The following is a 16,655-nucleotide window of genomic DNA, read 5'->3' on the forward strand; positions in this document are numbered from 1 at the left end:
TACCAAGGGCTGATGAGAACAGAGGTGCTTTTTGTGGTAATGGCAGCGTAGGGCACGATGGCAAAGGGCGCCATGAGGCGAGGGGTTTTCACAAGCCAAGTTCTGGGGTCGAGCCTTGCTGCAGGTTGGAGCAGGCTGGCGAAGGGTGCCTTCGGGAAGCTGAGGTGCTAAAAGATGGCTGAGGCGTGGGCTACAGGAGACGGCGGTGCTCGAACGAAGCGGCTGAGATGAGACAGGGTGGAGCTGGGGACGCCCCGGCCAGGTGGGATTGAGAAGAAGGGGGGCGGGGGTAGCAGAGCCCAAGACCGCCGGCGGGGCGGCCACTCGGAGCGACCTCCCCGCCGCCCTCTTCCCCCTGAGGGGAGGCTTGTGCGGACTGGGCGCGAGCCCGCGGCGGGCGGGGCGAGGGCGCGGGAAGGCGGACAGGAGCCAATGGGGAGCGCCCGGTGCCACTCGCCAATACTCGGCGGCGGACGCTGAGGCGGGGGAGCGGCGGGGAGCGCGGCCAATGGGAGGCTGCGGTCGCCGTGTGTGCGGGGCCCAGGGTGGGGAGGTCGAAGAAGGGCGCGGCGCGTCCAATGGCAGCGATGCGCGCGCTCGGGCCTGGCGGGGAGGGCGCGGTGAGGCCAATGGGGAGCGGCGCGGGGCGCATGCGCAGCCGAGGGCGGCGGCGGGGGGGAAGGAGGGGGCTCCGCGCGCCGTAGGTAGGGGGTAGGGGTGCGGTCCCGCCCCTTCCTCGCCGCAGTGAGTAGTGAGCGGGCGGCCATGTTGTGCGGGGGGGAGGGGAGGAAGGAGTTGAGAGGAGACGGGAGAGACTCTCTCACACACACGGCACAAGATGGCCGGGGAAGCAGCCACAGCTACAGCCGGGCTCCCGAGCGCTTTCCCCGCCGCTCGGAGCGGGGAGGTCCGGCGAGCGCCCCGGGTGCCAGTCTCGGGGGCGAAGTCGGGCCCGGTGCTCTGGGGGTTCCGGGGCGACGAAGGGCGGCAAGCCGGGCTGCTGTTCGGGGCTGCCGACGGGCGGAGGGCAATGGCGCCGGGCTCCGGAGCGCTGCCCGCGCCTCTCCTTCGCCGGGCGGGCGCGGGACCGTCCTCCGCCGCGGGCAGGGCGAGGAGGGGAGTAGCGCCCCGTTCTCAGGGCCCCCGTTGCCTGCCGAGGGGCTGCTCTTCGCCGGGTAAGTGCTTGAGTCTCCTCGCTTCTCATTGTCCTTTGTCCTTGGGAGGAAAAACAAAATGTCCTTGGAGCCGGGAGGGGGAGGGGGCGCCTGCCTCTCCCTACCCCCCCCACCCCCCCCGCCGCTCTCTGAGGGGAACCCTGCGGACCCCAGCGGACCCCAGTCGTCTCCGTGACCCCTTTTGGGTAAGGGGGGGAGCCGGGCGGTTTCGGGAGGGAGCGGCGGGAGAAGGGGGTTGCCGCAGAGGGAGCCCGGCTCGCCGACCGCCCCGGTGACACTCGGCGGCTCCCGGGCTGCAGAGCGCTCCCCCTCCCCCCTGCTCATGCAGCACTGAGGGGGGCTCTGCACACCCCGACCCCCCAATGCAGCACAGAGGATGGGGGCAGCTGCAGACGGGTTCCCCTATGCAGCAGTGAGGAGGGGGGGGGCTGCAGACCTGTTCCCCTCCAGTGCAGCATGGAAGGGGGGCATCTGCAAACCAGCTTATAACTCCATTGCAGCAGTAAAGGGGGGGGGGGGGGAAGACATGAAGACTGTACTACATCATCAGTTAAATGTTGAGCCCCGTGCCCGTATCTGTTTAAAGGGCATTTGTTGCCCGTTGCTGCCCAGATGGGGATATGTTTTCGTAGTTTGTAAGAACAAAGACGCCATGTCCTTTTTTCTTAAAAATAAAACTTGGTGGTTTTTTGTGGGGTGTTGGCTCTTAACTCTTTCTAAACCAGTAAGGAAAAAAAATGCTGCGGATGAGACAGCTTAGTACTTTATTGGAACAATAGATAGAAATTCACTTTACTTGAAAAACAGCAGTTCAGGTGCAGAACTTTAAAGAAAACTTAAGAATTACGTGCAATATGATTTTGGAATTTAACCGGCAATAAGAAAACTTACAAGCTGAAAAAAACCTAAAACTTGGTCATGCCAAGTCTACAGTTTAAAGTTGGCAAAATACTACAGTTGTGATTTAGACGGCACTACGAGAAGAAAAGGTAGTTAGTTAAATATGAATTACGCGATAAGTGAACGAATGGGTTTGTGTGTGACACTAAAAGCTTTTAAAAAGCGTTTATTAGGTGTCAGTTTTGGTTTGAGTATTCAATTTACGCATTTTTCAGGGAGCTTGCAGTCCTTTTTGTTTACGTCGCATTTTTATCCTTGTTTCGATGGTTAATAATTTAGAAGTTGTACACAACACCTATCGCAAGACTTTGTAAAAATGCAAGTTTAAATGGAATGCCTCTTGTTTGTTTTTCGTTGGCTCGAATTCACCGAAAGCCAATTTAAAGGGTAAAATTGTAATTCCAAATGTATAAAAAGTCAGCGTAGTAGAGCAAGAGGTAAAATATTAAGAACTTTAGTTTTCATTGGAGATTGTAGTCGTATTTGTTGAATTTATCTCGTGTACACTTGTGCAGGATTATAAAACTCCGTGCAGGTTTTAAATGCTGCAATGGGAGGTAAAACTACATTTTTTAGTACTTCCTCTGCAAATACAAATCCGTAATTAAAAAATGAAAGTTGGCTTTTTTGGAAATTCAAATACAAGTTTCAGCAACCGTTGGACTTTTATCACCTTTACGCAAAGTGTTCGGTATCTTTATTTTGGATTTGGATTATGGTGGTTTTATAACCCTCCAGCAACAGTTCTGCAGTGTAAAACAGGTTCTGACATACACACTTTGCTGAAAAGAAAGTTCTAGCTTTAGGTGGGTGTATGCTCTATTTTTCTGTTTTGTGGATTAGGGGTTTTTTAGAAAATATATTAAGGTGTAATTTTAAAAACAGCTTTGAGCTGTTACTTCAAGCTGCTGGAAATAAAATAGCACCTAAGTGTCTCTGAAAATAAATTGCTCTTAATTCTTATTTTTTTATTTAGTGGTTCTGCATTTTTGTACATATAAGGTATAGGAATTTTAATTTATATTTAGATGCCTTTCAGTGTAACATTAAAATGTGATTTTAATTTACATATTTACAGAATGATTCCAAACTTCTCTTAGAGTATGTAATAGTGATAAATACGATTGCTGCAAAATAAAATGTTAAACCTTTTCACAAAAGGCAAAAAAAGTTGGCTTGAGGTAGTGAAAATACAGTTCCTTGTGTTAAGGAGCATAGTTTGGGATCTGATTAAAGGTTAAAGGAGTTGAAGGCTTTAAAACTGTGTTCTGAAGGGCAAAAAGACACCGTTTTTGAGGAGATCAAGTGACTTACGGTTTAAAATTCAGAGAAGCTGATAGCAGAAGCCATTTTAAAATTACTTTGCTATCACCAGAAATCTTATTTAATGTATAGCTTACTTGTAAAGACTTTTAATATGGAAAAAAAGTACAAGGACTGAGGATACTGTGTGATAAATTACTCTTAAGGAAAAAAAATCTTAAATCGGCTAGATGTTTGGTCTTTTAAGCCATTCAAAACTAATGGCAGACAGGAGAGAGCAGACTGCAGTTTTCATGCAAAAATAACAGATTATGCATGTTATATGTCAGTCACTCCAGTGTTTTTCTTCAGTCAAATGTGTACAGCCACCCGTACTTTTATTTTTAGAGTTCAGCTGTAAAGATACAGTTACTGCTATCATAAGTTTTCCCTAACTTTATAATTACCTAAAGATCAATAAATTTCAAGCATCTGACTTGTCTTGCTTTTTCTAAATCAAAATGCTGAAAATGTTTGTACTTTTTTTTTTTTTAGGTAGAATTCCATGAACAATACGTTATTTCCTGACTGGTTTCCAGAAGAATCGTTCATACCTTACTTTCTTAGGTAAGAGTGGTTATAACTTGTGGTAGCATTGTTAATTTCCTTGTAATTTTTTGATGTTGGGATTTTCTTTTCCTACTGTGCAGATGGAGGGGGAAAACAGAATTTTTAAATTGGGATATGTTGTATAAAATACGTGGACATTTTAGCCATTATTTGCATATATGGATACACTGTCTTCAATTAATGCTGTTTTTGCTGCTACTTCTGTATGAATTTTAGTTTACTAAGATTGTTTAGGAAGTTATGTGTAGGATCCTTTTCATATATTTTTGGCACATGTGTGCATTGTTTTTGGTGGGAAATAACAGTATTTTCATATAAAATGAGAAGTTCCTTATGTCCCGTTTAATTAGTGAAAACAGGCTTTGATCTTTAAAAATTGTTTGTTTTTTGCACTTTATGGATGTTTAGCATCAATGCTTGGTGATGTTGTAGAATTGTATATAACAGTAATAACCCTAGACCTCAGGTAGTCACACAGGAGGAGATTTTTTTGGGCCTGTTTCTCATTTTTGGAGACCTGAATGCTAATGCTTAGCAAGGCTAGAACGTTACGGGGTAGTAACTTAGGTGAAATTCTTACTATTCGTAAGACACCTTATGTGTTTTGAAAAAGTTTATTCTATCAGTTGAACTTTAGAACTGTAGGTAAAATCTGTACATACCTTTGTTTTCAGACAAACCTAGTTTTGTGTGTGTTTGTTTTGTTTTTTTCCCTTTAAAGGCTTTTACTGGATATTGTTCTTCCAAAGATTCAGATGGCTGGTTGGGTAAAAGACCTTGAACAAAATTCCGTACTGTGTGTACCAGGTATGTTATATCCTGTTAGTTTTTTTTATTATCCTATAAGTAACTTTTCTTTTAGCAAAATAAACATTGAACACTTAAGCTACAATGTTTCATGTGTTGAATTGCCTTTCAAGTTTCAATGCATTTGAAAACTGTTAGCACGTACAAAATACAGTAATATTAATACCTCTTTTCACATCTAAGTTTTATGGTCACTCATAAATAAAACTTTTTTTAAATGACCATGTCAACAGATTGTAAAACAAACCTGTGCTTATGAGGATTGTAATCTCTACTAAGGACATTTTGTCTAACCAAGCTATAGCAATGCTTTTCTCCAGTTCAAGGAATTGGTTCACTAGCATTTGATGCTTGTAGAGCTTTTGTTTTCCAATAAATTGCTTTTGTATGATAAAATTAAGAGATTCTCATTTCAGTGTAAATTTTACTCTAAAAGCCTAAACCTGCACCCAGTTGCTAAGCAGTATCATACTGCCCTTCCTGCAGTATAAATAAATGAGCTTTATAATGTCTGGTTATTTTTTTTTTACGCTTTTGGATTCTCCATTTAGAGACAGAGTAACATGTTATATTTGAGACCTGCTTTTACCATTGTGTAATTAAAAGTTGGGGATCTTGTTTGCCTGTCTTAACTGGTTCCTTTTCACAGCTTACCATGCTAAAGTACCTCAGTACAAATTCAGCACCTCAAAGCATAAGGCGTCTTCATGAAAACATGTATCAGGATTCTCAAACATGCTCTAGATAATTTGCTTTTTAAAATTACATAAATTATAACTCAATCTTGTGAACCCCTGCCTGGGTGCAGCTGTTACCTTTGGCTTGGGTGAAAGCTTCAGCCTGTTCATATAAGAGAAGTCATACATATACACACACACACACGCCCACCCACCCACCAATTTTGCATAAGCTTTTAAAAAAAATCTCTCTTGGCTGTAATAAACCTTTTATCTGCAGTAAATCACTGCCAATATGCAAAGCAGAGTTAAAAAAAATTTATAGATAAAGGACGTATTCCATACATCATGGATGTCCTGCAACAAAACAGCTAATGAACAAAGTTGTTAGGTATGTTCTAGAACTTCATGGTGTAACTCTGCTATGAAGTTTGAGAATTGAAAGGTTGTGTTAGAAATGGCCTTGTACCTTGAGAGGAACAACGTAACATATTTGGCAACCTGTGTGAATTGTCAACTTAAAAGGATGACCGGTTATCACCAGGTAATACACAGTCTGTTACAATAAAGACAAGACTAGCCTGATGCACGTAACAGTGATAAAAATTACGAGACTGCACTTGCCAGACTCAAGACTGGAATTCCTAATGTTAAATCCTTAAATGTCTCAAGCTGCAACTTTTAATTGACCTGCTATTAAGAAAAAAAAAAATAGTGCCCAAGAGCAGTGTCATGTTGGCAGTTTTATGATGGACACAAAACTGAGCAGTTGGCTCTTAATGGTCTTGCATATTTCCTTTATTGTCATAATGCTGTTTGTGTTGAGTAGACACTGGAATAAGAACAGTTTTGTATGTTAAGTTGTTACTTTTGTGAGCTCTTTGGAGCTGCCTTTTCTTGTAAGAGCAACATGTTTTCATGTAGTACATGGTAGCTTGTTCTTCAGGTGACTTCAGTAGGCTAGATGCCTAACTGCTGGGGACTTGAGAAAGCTTTAAGTTCATGACCACCCTAGAGCAGGCTAGTGAGTATGAGGTGAGAAGAATGCTCTCTGGTTGAGTCTTAACAACTCTTGCACTAGAGGAAGCCTCTCCTCTATGGAACAAAGCCATATTAAGTATTCAAATAGAATTAATTTGTAGCATGGATAGCTTATATAAAAAAAAAACATTGGTGATGTATGTCATATTTGCTGACATTAACTTATCAGAAGAACTGATATCTGGTAAATAGCTTTGGATCATCTGACCTCACCTCATGCTGTAAAAGGACGTAAGCGTTCCTGATTCTTAGAGCTAGCAGTGCCAATCTTTCGGTGAAGGAGTGGAGGACCTATGAAGCAAGTCATGTTTTATGTTGTGTCCCCCATACAGTACTGGTGACATCTCATCCTATAATTTAAAAATAAATCACGAAAGTGGCTATGACAGTTACGGCAAGTAGTCTGATACAAAGAGAATTAGTCTTACACATAATAAGTTGAATGTTAAATAAGAAATACAGGTGTTCATCAGGCTAATGCTGTTCAGCTGAAAACCTGTATTTACTAGCTTTATGATTTATGGATCTTCACAGAAGCCTTAAGCTTCCATGGTGCATTCTGTAGTTCAGGGAGTGAATGTGTTTTGGATGTTAAAATTCAAAACTCCATCGTGCAGTACTGTATTTTATAAGGATGTAAAAAAGCCCACTCGTGATTGTACAGATGAAATGTAATACTTTATTAACATCTTGGTGCTGTTTGGGCAGAACCTCATTGTTTGGTTCATTTCCTCACTTCAGAGTAGAGAACTCTTAGTAATGGTGACTGATGCCACCTTGACAAATACTAGATTTCTAGACTAGAGGTCCGAAGCTCTGGTTGGTCTCTAACTTTCAGTAGACAATACTGTTCCTCTGGTAATAAAGCCATTTTAAGTATCCTCATTAAAGTTTCTGAAATTACTGTAACTGGCTGTTAACTCTAGAATTAAAGAAAACAGGAATCAACTTGAATGTGGATGGTGAATGTTTAGCTGTGCTGTAAACTTGAAAATGGCTGAGCTGGAAGTTGAAAATATTTCAGTCACTGACTTAAGCTGAATTAACATATGAAGACTAGATGAAGTGAGGTTGTTTAGTGAAGTGGTGCAAATAGAACAGAAGGAGATTTAAAAGAGCGTAGGTAAACCTTTACCTAGTTCATGTCTTTGCTTTGCATGACTGATAGATGTCTCTTGGATGATCAGAGTTTAGCAGCCATGTTGTGTTTCCTCTACAAAGTACCCATCCACCATTTTAGGAGTACTTCACTTTAGTGCTTACATTTCATAGCAGCTGTTGGGTCCCATTTTAAATCCATGTTTTAAATCTCCGTATTTCACGTTCATTTAGATTGTTTTTTAATAATATACCCATTTTTTTAAAGAGATCTTTCTTCCACATTACAAATTTAAAGTAAATGACATCAGCAAAGAAATTGTTCATCTCAGTGTTCTTTCTACACATCTGAGTAGTCATCAATTTGAAGAGGACAATTTAGAAAATTATGCATGGTATAATAAATTTTTACATGTTTAAGGATATACTCCAACAGAAGTAGATTTTGAGAGATCATGGGAGGAGCTGTTTGCTTGTACATGTTAAGTGGATAACATTACTCACAATAGTGGATGACTTCATACAGTTGAAATTTATAGTAATAAAAGAGGGATTCGTGAGTAGTTCTAGAGTTTTAGGTCTTGAATCTTACTGCCTCTGCTTAAAGTAATTTTGATTAAACGTTTATTCATCTGGATTGCAAATACATATTTTCAAAGTTGAGTTCTCAAACTTGGATGCTGCCCATACATAGATAACTTGTTCCATATTGCTGTTTAAATAATTCTGCTGCATCTAGCTGATGTCAGCTCTTAGAAAAGTGGGTATCTTAATTGTTTTGTGAAGGGTAGGTCAGTTAGTTTCAGCACACTTCTACTGGATGCCCAATTGATCTTTTAAAAAAATTACAAGATCTTGTTTTGCTTAAGTTTCTCAAGGGATTTGTGTGCAGGACTGGGTCTGAAGTTCTTGGGTGGCTTGCACAGGTTGTTTGATGACAGGTTGCCTAGTGCTACTTCAAGGGTTTTTTAAAATAAAAATCTTTCATACCATATGTTGTGATCTTCTGGAAATACCTGTGGGATAGTTTTTTGTTGTGTTTGGGATCTTGTTTTTTTAGAATATGGCTTTTATAATAGTTATAAGCTAGTGCTCTGGTCTTCTAGACCCTTAAGTTTTTATTTTAAAATTTTCTTTTATTTTGAGTGTTTAATATATCACTTTCCCTACAGATGTGTTGAGGAATTGATTTACTCACTGTAAGCAAAATAAATGGTCTTGGTTGAAGCACTGGTAAGTTGTTACTCCTAATAACATTTACTTTTTAGCTTAAAAATACGATGAGCACACATGGTTATTCTGTTTGACTTGCTGAAGTTTTTGGCTGAATACATCCTAAAGGTCCTTAAATTGTGTCTGTGTGCACACGTGTGTTTCTAGAAAGGTCATTTAGAAGGACCATGGGAGAATTCTTGCTGGGCTCTTAGGAGATGAAGCTGTTCATGAACAGTACTCTCATCCTGTCTAGCTGGAATACAGCTTCCATATCTAGTTGTAGTTCTTTGGTCTTCTGCCTCTCTGATTTGCTATTTTGTTAAAAACTATTATGTTACAGATTTGCTTGTTCAAAAGGATTTGGTACACAGATGTCTTAACGGAGAAGTACAACACACAGTTTGGATAACAAATGGTGTGGAAAATACCATAGCAGGAAGAACTTGTCTTCCAAGCATCTTGTGTTGTCCTTCTGGGCTTTTATCAGGATCAGTGAGAGTCTTTGAGCAGATAGTTACTATCTTCTGTTCTGTGATTGCTCTCTTTCTGTTCCTTACTTGTGAACCTTCAGCTTTGCAGAAAAGGGTATGCAATGCAGGTAGACTTTCCTGGATGAAACTGATAGCTGATGGGTTTCGTTTAGGAATCATTCCCCATATAGCGAAAATGCAAAAATGACACATGTGAGTAGAAAATTGATTCAATTTTATACTGGATTAATATGAGGACAGGATTTTCTCCAGTTTCCTTTTATTAAAGGAACTCGGTCTCGATGACCTTTCTCTGTCCCAGGCACGTTCCTGTGACCATCGTGGGAAGTCTTGTCTCCAGAAACACCCAAATCCTTTTGTCTTTGTCTTAAAACCCCCTCCTTGACTCTACATTTTCAATTAGGGCATCCATTGCACTTTGTGTATGTGAATTACCTTTTTTAGTGGAAGCTTTATTCCTGTAAACTATGCCTCAGAATACATGCTTTTCTTTTTTAAAGAGTTTGTTGGAGACAGTTCTTTTGGTTTGACATGCTGCCTGAGTAATGCTCTTTAAGGAAGACATTACTTTCAAACTGAGATTGCAGCCTGAGAAAATGTTTTTCCAAATATTCCATTTCAGTGAATAGATGATAGTGAATTTTAACTGTCCAACAGCAATGAATGTTAGCAAAGACCTTCAGCAGCCATGCTTACCTTGTACAAACTATCTGTGCTGCGTCACATGCTGGAAAAGCAGCTACTCCCTGTTTGTACTCCAGACTACCACGCCTGCTTCTGATTCCCTCTTGTGACGTGGAGACTAATGCAGAGCTCTCTTGATAGGCAAAGAGTGTGTGGGGCCATGTTGCCGTGGCCTTGTGATGCTATTTGGTACTTTCCATTTTGAAACACTTCTATTTCGTGAGTTTTCAGTCCTGAAACAAAACAGTAGAATTCAGACTTCCAAGGATTTCAGCTCTTACTGTGCATACATGTGCTCAGTTTTGATCATCTTTGATTAGTGTTTCACGTTTTCTGCTGTATTCTGTAAATTCTATTATGCCTTTCAGAAATCTTAAGCTGTCTCTCATACTTACATGTATGTGTAGAGCAGCATGTCTTACCACGTTAAAGTAAATGTTGTTACTCCTTCTGACTGTTCATGAAAACTTTTCCTGTGCTGATCTCTGTTGCTTTCTTTCCCCCAATCATCTGCTATAATCTATAAGCATGTGACTCATGTCCCGTTTTTATTTTAATCTTTATCTGTTTCCTACATCTTTCTCTCTGCATTTATTTCTGTTTTCTCTCATTGGATTGTAAATTAGCTGCTGTTGGATCTGGCATCTTGAGGAGGAATTTTGACTTTCCAGTTACATGCTGAGTAATTCTTCCATCTTCTATTTTACACTTTTTACCTAAAAGGGGTGAATGTGAAACTCCTAATTGGCTTAAACAAACCTCTTCAAAAGGAGTTGCTTCAAAATGTGTTTGTGAAAACATCCAAATGAATGGATGTTGAATGATCTAGTTTGGATCTACATGGATTTTAAATTTATAATCTATAGAATTTATTACATTTTGATAGAAGGGGGAAATACTTGAAAACACCAGGAGCTTTATTGAAATGGACATTCATTGCTTAATGCTCTCAAGTTTATTATTTTTAAAAACACCCACAAAAGAGTGCATCTCTGAACAAAGTCACATCTTACCTGAGATTAATCTCTGAATGTGAGAAACCTGGCAAGCAGCCTTTTGTAGCTAAAAATACCTGATTGTACTTGAGTTGTGCTTTTACTGCTGTGCTTACTGAGTATCTAACAGTGGTAAAAGGGGATTTAGGACTTCCCAGAGTACTTAGTTACTTTTAAAGATTAGACACTGCATCATCGTGGACTTCAGATGTCAATAAACAGTACAAGAACTTTCTCCTCTGATGTAAAAGTTACCAGAGGCGTGTTGAGAATAAAATTCTGCTTTAATAAACTTTGAAGTGTAGAACTTGAGGTTTGGTCTGCTCAGAACCTCGTTCTGTCCATTCAGCTCCCTCTGTTGGAGTGAATTCCTTTTACTAGCAGAATGGCACCTTGGCTTTTAAATTGAAGCCTCAAAGTGCAAGAGATTAGAGTTTGGAAAACCTGGTAAATGTATTGGTGTCTTAGGCACTCGTGCTGATGCATGAACACTTCATGTGTTGTTATTGGCCTTCAGTCTCAGCCTTAAGAAATGCAGGGTTTCAACGGATGTGAAATGTTGAGGCCATAGTTGGTAGAATCATAGAATACACGGAGTTGGAAGGGACCCAGGAGGGTTATCAAGTTGGACTCCTGGCCATGGCTTTTATTACTGTGGTCTCTTAATAGGTAGACAGCAAATAATTTTTAAAAAATAAACGAAAACTTTGGAAATCCATATGCTTCAAAGCTGTTTCCTTAAAACTTTAGACAGCATGGTGAATGGTTTCTGTTGATAGTGTCAGTATATTGCCAGTGACTTGAAGAAAACTTTGAAACTTTACCCAGACGCCTTATTTACCAAGGCCACAATACTGTGTGTGAAACAAATGCAGTAAATAGTAGGTAATAAAGCTTGAAAATGGGATGACATGTAGCTGATGTTACAGAAGAAATTGAGTACTTGTCACCTAGCAAAAAACCCAAAGGGCTTCTCAATGGCTACTTTAAATGTAGGATCACTGTGTATGTCTCAGTGGAAGAGTATATTTTTGCAGTCTTAATGAAACCTCTTCATAAATTGTGCTAATTATTTTACAAGGTCAAGATGAGAGTTTAGAGTGAGTGTGGTGGGGTTAACTTGCAAAGTTTTTGGTACAACCAGTTGTAGGTGAACCTAGTAGGAAAACTAGCCCTTAAATTGGTTTTGACAGATCTCATTAGTGTCTAAGGCAGAAGGCTAACCCAGCTGAAAAGGGCCTTTCAAGGTTGACTAATATGTAACTAAATCACATTTTTTAGAGGTGGGGAAAGCTGATGATGGAAACTAATTTTACTCATACTAAGTTTATTACCATATAATTATTTGAAAGGTCTTATTTATGGGATTTCCACTTCTGAGTATTTGATAGTGACAGTAACAGATAACTTTGTGGTGGTTTATTTTTCATGTTTTGGTACCTCAGTCAAGGCATTAGCATAAAAATGTATTCAGAGTTTTGTTTTTTCTTCAAATATCTTAATGGCTTTGAAATTAGGCTAGTGTACCAATAAGAAGTAAAAAAAAAACCCAACCCAACAACAAAAAAGCAAACCCCAAAAGTGATACTGTGGGTGAATAAAAATCTTGCAAAATATTGAATTCCTGTCTTAAATGAGTTGAATACTTGGAACAAAGATTTCTGCAAGCCTGAATGTCCAATTTCTGATTCTGATGATGTCAGGATCCCATGATTGAATACTGATACAACCTCTCATATTGCACAGTGCAGAGTGAATTGCCACATCTTGCATTCCACTTCTGTGTGTTGTACTTTTCCATTGTATTTACAACAAGGAAGTCTATAGATGAATATAAAGCAGGATATATGGGCAGTTATGAAAGTTAGAAGGAAGCTTGTTGCACTGGTTCCATTGCTGTTTGCTGTAACTGGTTATTTTGAAATGAGAATGGGGAAACTGGGATGATGAGGCAGAGACCACTAGATGGCCCCACTGATTTTTGCTGTACTGTGGGTAATTTCTGCATCCCATTTAAGAATCTGCCCGGGATTATCAAGGGAACAACATAGTGGTGGAGTTGGCTTTCAGACTAACATGAGGTTAAAACCATACACATTCAAAAGAATGAATTGACATTGGAGTGCAGGTAGTCAAAATCATGAATACATTTTAAAGCCTCTTTTTTGTATGTCAGGTCTCTTCCACAGTTACTGTTGGTTTTAAAATTGTGTTCTTAACACTTGGTAACTTCCTGTAGTTGATTTTTGTGTGCTAGGAGTAGTATTTTTTTTAACTATGTAAGCTTGTTTTTCTTGGAAGAAAAATGTAAAAATGGGTTGATTTGGTACATGTTATCCACGTGGAAGTCATTTGATCAGTTTGGCCTGTCGCTTACCTATGCGCTTGGTGGGTGTTACATGAAGAGTAAAGTTGGGAGTATGGATCAGTAGTAGTGTGGTGGCCTTGCCAAAGGCAACTAGTATAACTTACTACTGTGTTCATCTGGCTTCCGACACGTCCTTTCCCCTACGATAACTAAACCAGTCATCCTGCTTGTTCATAAGAGTGTGTGTGCTGTTGCAACTTATGTGTCTCATGAGCTGGAAAACTGGGTTGAGATGGTGGAATGTCTTGTCTCCAGTCACTATGTCAATAGAGGAAAGCAGTTTTCCTGCCTTTTACATTGGTTTTGATGGATGTATACCTTTGAAGAAAGGAACGTGGACAGTAGCTAAATAAATTTGGCTTAATTATAATAAACTTGGTTTTCTACTAAACAATGTCAGCTTTAGTTGATGGGTCAGTCCAATAAAGAAGGTTGCCAGAGCAGATATCTTTGATTTCCCACTATTGATTTCTCTAGTGTTTTAAAGCCATGGAGAAATTAAAGATAGAATGTATAGAGCCTGGAAGGGTTCTTGAACATCTAAACATCCCTCTCTGACTTCTTTATAGCTTTAAGTTTGCATTTTTGACTCTTGAACTGATGATTTGATATTGTTCATCGTAAAAGTAGATTTTTCTGGAATATGTAATTTGGAATGAAGCATCAGTTATATGTTTTTCTGCAGGGTACAGTAGTTGAATGTCTTAGTTTAAAGATGTGATCTGTATTCCAACAGCATTTTTCTTTTAATTTTCCATAAAGAATCCAATCAGATGAAGAGTGTCAAAAGGAGTCTACGAATGAGACACCAAGATGGCAGTTCCACTGTTGATTGAGAGGTTGAGGAAATGGACTAATGCATGAGTGCTGTGATATGTCTGTCCAAGAAAAGGATGTTAAAACGTGGACTCTCGTGTTATTAAACCAGAGAAGATCTGGGTTGTGATCATCCTATCAAAATGGACATTGCAATTCAATTAATCAGGGGACTGTTATCAGTGGCTGTCCAGTGATGGATCTGTTTGAGGACTGGGTGGCAAATTTTTACTCTTGGGTTACGTATGCACAACAGGCTACCCCTTTGGAGAAAATGTAATTTTTTAAAAAAGTGACTTAATAAAAGGTTTTGGTTTCTTTCACACTTTGTGTTTGTCCTTTCTGGCTGATTTTTTTGTGTGTGTTGGTATTGGATTGGGTTATATTTTTGGTTGCTATTAAAGTGAGAAATTTTGTGCTATACTTAATTGAAAATGTGGTTTTCATTTGCAAATCATCTTCACTTTGCCATGACTTTCAATGAATTTTTATTTGCTGGTTTGTTCCTTCAGGTACTTACTGTTAGGGGGGTTTCAGTACTTGGCTTGTTGTCAGGATATTTCTGCTGAACTTTCTGAAGTTATTTTAAGATTGAAATGATATCTATTGAAGGCTGGGTGAATATGACAATAAAGGAGTACTTGAATGTTTTGTGTAACTTTTATTAGGTATTCTTCTTTGGTTGTGTATGGGTACAGAAACTTTTCAACAGATTTCCTGGACAATATAATTCCTAAATGGTCTATTCAGTCTTAAATTCTGTACAAGTGTCCAATGTGCTTCACTGCTATGGAATGTAGATTTAGCTGCCTGATTCTGTACCATGTATTTGATAAGAAAAAAATGTGCTTATTTTTGATACTGCTACAGATGACAAGCTATCCTTTACAAATGAATTTTGAAATGGTTCTAATGCTCAAAATTCAATTGCCTTTTAAGTTTCTTATGGATCAAATGGTGAAACTCTAGCCACCTTCTTATATGTGTTACAACTGAAATTTGTGGCTTGCTTTGTTTCATGCTTGAGGGCCAAGATGGCAAACCTGGTGCTTAGATAACCTTGGTGTTTCTTTTAAAAAAAACAAAGCAAAAACAAAACCCCAAACATCACCCCACTGAATGTTTTAACCATTTGGCTTACTCAGACCTACTTGGGAATAGCCATTTTTATTCTGATGAATCGTTTGTACCTGTTTAACCCTGCTGTTTTGATGATATATGCTTGCTCAGGTTTGGTTTTGCCATGTGTTACGTGGTGGAGTTGGATACTGGGATCAACCTAGACACATCCCGGTTCTGATGGGTGGATTTCCATAGTGTTGCCCAAAATTGGTTGGAATAGCCTTGCATTGTGTGTGGTAGTTCTTGCAGTTTAGATGCTAGGGGTCTTGTGTAAATAATGGCTAAAGTGAATTTTTTTTTGCAATGGACTGTGGCAGCAGAGTGTACCTACTCAGACCTCTTGATGTGGAGAGATGATAGGTTGTTGGACAATGTGAATGGCAAGTGTGTGGAGGAGTTGATGTGGACTGTCTTGGGTCTACTGGTAGAAGCCTGTGTTGGCAAGCTGTTGGGATGCTGTGCCATGGATGTCTCCATAGAAGCCCAGTCTAGCCTGTTACCCCCCATGCCCCCCAGCTGTTGCCCAGTGTCAGAATTCACTGTCTTGTTGTGATGCTTGAGAATATGCAAGGTGTCCTTGCGCTTTAAGGAGTCTGTTCCATGTGGTAGTCAGAATACAAGATGTTGGGGGACGTTTGGGTCTCCTCCATTTCCCCTGTGATACATCCTCTCAGCGCTGGGATGTTGGATTTGAGGTGTTGCCTGCTTTCCAGTTCTACAGCTCGGCTTATTACACGTTTTTAAAATGAATTTGTTAAAATCTGTTAATGAACATTAATGGGTTAAGAATGGGAATGGGAAATAACCCTTCTAATGGCATCAGCCTTGCTTTGCGGTAGTGCCTTTGCCTGGCCAATGGAAATGGTGTAGCTGTTGGGATTTTGATGTGGTGGAAAACCACTAGGGAGGCGCTGTCGAGCTGGGGGCACTTACCAGCAATGCAGGGGCTCCCTTGGGAGCCCACGATGCCCTCCTCCCAAGCTTTAAGTGGAAGTGTTGGGTGGCAAATGGAGGACCTATTGTGTGGGGAAACTCCCACTGAATTGGAAAAAAGCTACCCCTTGGGTGGGGGTCAGCCCCCAAGGTGGGTTGTTGCTGGCTGCATGGCTGTTAGCTCCACTTCCATTCTTTCAAAATGGCTTGTAACAGCACCACTTCCTGTCCAGGGAGGAAGTAATTTTAGCCCAGGCACTGAAATATTTAGCAAATCTTTAAAACAAAAGGCACAAATTCCATTTCTTTCTGGTTTCAAAAGGGTGCCTGAGCCACATGGGGTTAAGGTGCCCCTTCAGCTGGGGTAGTTGGAGGGAGCTGGGGCTGTGGGGGTAGCAGGCACCCTTTAGGTGGAGGCTATCTCTTTTTTTGGTAGAAATGAAGGGGTGGGTCTATGGTAC

General features: G+C 40.4%; 1 long non-coding RNA gene across 1 annotated transcript; it reads left to right on the top strand.

Annotated features, from left to right (window-relative positions):
• Positions 1–814: 814 nt before the first annotated feature.
• LOC311194628 lies at positions 815–14,462 on the top strand. The gene is made up of 5 exons (XR_014617455.1): positions 815–1,175; positions 3,873–3,944; positions 4,669–4,754; positions 8,743–8,803; positions 14,086–14,462. It is a non-coding gene; the product is annotated as an uncharacterized lncRNA (long non-coding RNA).
• The last annotated feature ends 2,193 nt before the right edge of the window (positions 14,463–16,655 follow it).

The sequence above is a fragment of the Gallinula chloropus genome (assembly GCF_964237585.1).
Source record: "Gallinula chloropus genome assembly, chromosome: 9".
NCBI lineage: Eukaryota > Metazoa > Chordata > Aves > Gruiformes > Rallidae > Gallinula > Gallinula chloropus.